Source organism: Martes martes (assembly GCF_963455335.1).
Source record: "Martes martes genome assembly, chromosome: 6".
NCBI classification, from domain to species: Eukaryota; Metazoa; Chordata; class Mammalia; order Carnivora; family Mustelidae; genus Martes; species Martes martes.
The window spans coordinates 132,804,914-132,809,190 of record NC_137893.1 but is presented as its reverse complement, the minus strand read 5'-3'; positions in this window follow the sequence as shown (position 1 = coordinate 132,809,190).

Below are 4,277 nucleotides of genomic sequence, written 5' to 3'. Positions count from 1 at the left end.
AGCTCAGCACCGAGCACGCCCACCGCTCTCCGCCTCCGCGGCGCGGGGCCGGCTGGGAGATGAAGTGCAGAGCCCAGTAGAGACTATTGGAGGCTGCCCCGCGGGGACTACAACTCCCACAATGCATCGCCAAGTTGGACGCTTCGCTTCTCCCTCCCTGTGCCTTTGGTTTTTCTGGAGCCACCTCTGTCTACTGACTGCGGTTTGGTGTTCTCGGAACCCGCGTTAATTGGCTGACTGTGCTGCGCTGTGCGAAAGCGCCCTAGTGATTGCAACCATTAACCCACAGATGAAGTCGTTTTGTTCCACGATCCACGGAGCACCAGGAGGGAAGAAAAGGGGAGGCAGCTGCCTGGGAAACTGGTTGTATGTGAACCTAGCCTATTGCTGGGGGTGCATGCTGGATACTTGGGCTTTTGAGGGAATACTCACCTCCGTGCCAAAAAGGCGAGCCAGAGGCACGGAGTCTCCCTTTTCCTCCCGTAACAGATGTTGGTCTGTGTTTTCATGAGTAATATATTTCAGAAATGATCCGCGAGGCACTTAAGTACATCTGCTTAGCCCTTACTTCACCTGAGTTGTAAATTCAATTCAGGGACTTAATTGTTGAAACCAAGCTGCCCATGACCCAGAGCTGAGGATTCTGCCGCACTGGCTTGAACAAATCACTGTGAAACGAGACAATTTAAATACTCTCAAGTACTCTATCTCTACCTGCAATCAAAACTCTTCAATTCCGCCAGATTATATTCCTTCGTTAAAGATGTGCCCCAAGAAGAGAGGATAAATGTGTAGCAAGGTACGGTAATAGCTTTCCCGTTCTCCTACGTCTCCGTTGCTCCCTGAAGTACCTTTCTGTTCTGCAAATTCCTTTCATTTGTTCTCTGTCTCTAAAAACAAGCCAACAAAATCTGAGCAGGAATTTCTTGATTTCACAAATATATCTTGGCCCTAACCCAGCTGCCCCACTGTAAATTGTATTCCCTAAGCAGCAGTATTATGAATAAATACTGCGTATGAAAATACATTAAGGGATAATGACTGCAGAAGATTTAATACAGGGTTCCTATGAAGAGAATGAATCCAGTGCAGTTATGATATATTGATCAAAAAAGTCAATTCTGTTGCATAAATGAAACACATTTTATTAAAGCCCAATTGAATAGTTGAAAATCACACAGCAGCAGGAATAATTTATTTTAAAGCTTTTTATCTTCCCTTCCATTCCCATGTATTGAATATGTAATAGAGGCCCGTGTTCTAAATGCTAGGGATACAGCAGTGAATAAGACAAAGGTGTTTATACTCAAGATGCTTATATTGGAAGATTGGATAAGCATAACTAGGGAAATCTCTAACCGCTCATTCCTGTAAGGAAAACAAGTGGGAGGGGCCCCTGGGTGGCTCAGAGGGTTGGGCCTCTGCCTTCCACTCAGGTCATGATCTCAGGGTCCTGGGATTGAGCCCCACATCAGAGTGTCTGCTTGGCAGGTGGCCTGCTTCCCCCTCTTTCTCTGCCTGCCTACTTGTGATCTCTCTCTCTCTCTGTCAAATAAATAAAGAAAACCTTAAAAAAAAAAAAAACCCAGAAAGAAAGAAGACAAAACAAGCAGGAGAGCATGATTTTAAAAAGGGGGGAGTGTTATTTTATACTGGGGAGATCAGAGAAGGCCTATTTGAGTAAGTGACGTTTAATCTGAGACCTAAAGGGTCCAGCCATGGAAATACCTAGAGAAAGAGTGTACCAGATAACAGGAGAAGCTAGAGCGAAAGGCACAAGGAGCAAACAAACAGCCATTCCTCTAGGCCTTGGTAGTGTTTCTCAACATTTCAGAGCACCTAGGGAGATTTAAAAATTACAAATGGCCAGAGCAAATGACTCAGAATCTCCAGAGGTCAGTCCCAAGCACACACTTTTTTTTAAAAGCTCCCAAGTGGTTCTAATGTGCACCCATGGTTAACCACTGCTCTAAGTCATTGAGTGGTCTCTGGACCAGCAGCATTAGGATCCCCTGGGAACCTGCTGGAAATGCGAGTTCTCAGGACTTACCCAGACCTGTTGAATCCAAAACTCTGGGGTAATCTCAGGGAAGGAAAGAAGGAAGGAAGGGAGAAAAGAAAGAAAAGAAAAGATATGTTGGATTAGGGTAGTAATCAATGGAATAGTGTCAAGTGGAAAGATTTGAGGTATGTTCTGGAAGGAGAACCCTATCAGGATTAGCTGATAGACTAGGTGTGAAAACAGGTGCGGAAAAGAAATAAAAAATGACTCCCAGGTTTGTAGCCTGAGCTTCTGGGGGAATGGCTGTGCCCTATCTTGAAGTGGGAAAGACAATGCAATCATCTCCCTAGAATGCTTCATGACCTTCTCTCTTTACAAAGGATCCTTCGCTGTCCAGGTGAAGAATGTGATGACTGTGGTGAAGTCCCATAACCAAGAATGAAAAGTCTTTTAATTCTCAGAAGTCCAAGGGCTTTTCCACTAAACCCTGCTGCCATATGTCTCGTCATTTGCTATATGAGCACAAATCATGTTTCCAAGGATAAATTCTGTAAGGATTTTCAAGGGTAAGGTCTTGAAATTACTCTCAAGCTATGATTATTTCTTGAGTCTACTTACTGTTCTCATCCCTGTATAAAATGCCCCACCGCCCTTCTTTCTGACCTCAAGCCTACTAATCCTTCAATGTCTGTCCAGTTTCTCTCAGTAAGACCTGCCAGCCTCCTATTCATTTGTCTGTCCAGCTCCTCTAAGCCAGTGGCTCCTGGCCTTACCTGTACACCGGAAGCTTTAAAAGCAGATTCTCAGGTTTCATGCCAGGCATGTGAAAGGTGGGCAGGAGGATATAGAGAGTTTCTAACTGTTTAATACCCTCTAGGTTTTTAGAAGCACTAGTGCAAACTATATTCAGGAATTAATTAGGTACCTATCTTATGATATTCCTTGGATCATTTTGTTATTTTTATTTCATGCATACATATATATCATTTAATATATATATTCACATACACCCATATATATACACATTATATGTGTACACACACACACGTTCTGATTCTTAGAGGACAGCATTTACTCCTCCCCTGCTCTTTCCTTCCATAAGGGAGGAAACTCAATTGGTAATGTCTAGACTCTCTGTGCTCTTTTATTCCCTGTGTCCTTGGTCTGGGGAAGAGTAACTTATCTAATTAGTGCGTTTAGGAAAAATAAAGTGGGTTTGCTGAACTTGTCTCCTCCCACATTCCTCTTGGGTGTGAGCTGCCCTAAGCCTCTTGTCTGTGTAGACTTTCAGCGTAGGGAGGGCCCCACTAGTTCAGCATTGCCTCAACTTAGGGTTTAATTAGCAGGCCTGACTGGCTCTCACATTATTATATGTTCTCTGACCTAGTCTTTATTATTAATAAAGGTGACATTTGGCCTCCATGTGTCTTACTGTTTTGTTTTTTTTTTAATTTCTCAACTGGGCAACATTATTCATGGTTCCCTTTTAGCAATTCCAGATAATTAAGATAATTAAAGGAAGAAGCCTTGCATTCAGCATTTATGTAGTACCACATAGTAGGTACTAGTTGGATATTTAGTGGTCGAAATATTTGATCTCTAAAGCCTGGAAATAGCCCTGAATTTTAGTCATTTGATCTCTAAGTATTATGGGAAGAATTATGCTACATGTACTTACTGGTTACAAGGGAACTAAAAGATGAGATTCCTGCCTTCAAGGAAAACCCAGTCCTAAGGTAAGTTTTTAGCAAATACTACTTTGTACCAGGCACTGTGTTTGCCAGTAGCAATACAAAATAGATCAGATATGCTCTCTTACATAAAAGAACTCAAACTGGCTCAGCCTTTTTCAACATTGACCCTTCTGAGCTCCATAAAATCAGTTGAATAAGTCATGATCAGTACTTTAAAAAGTAGAATAGACAAAAAGATATCACTGTGTATTATAAATACTAGGGGCAAGCGCTTCTCATGAAATTTGTTTTAGTTATCTATCTATATGTGTGTGTGTGTGTGTGAATTACAATGCAAAATATATTCTCTATAGGTTTTAGTTTTACAAAGTTGAAGACCTACTGTCTAGCAGAGGAAGCCAGACATGCATATAAGTGACTATATTGAATATTATTGTAGTGGTAACAGGCATTTTACAGATGAGATCAAGGCTCAAGGAATCTAAAAAGTTGGGAGGAGGTAATGGGTAGAGCTGACATTCAAACCAAGATCAGTCTGATTTAAAAGAAAATTTTATTTCCATTGGACCACAAGACTGATG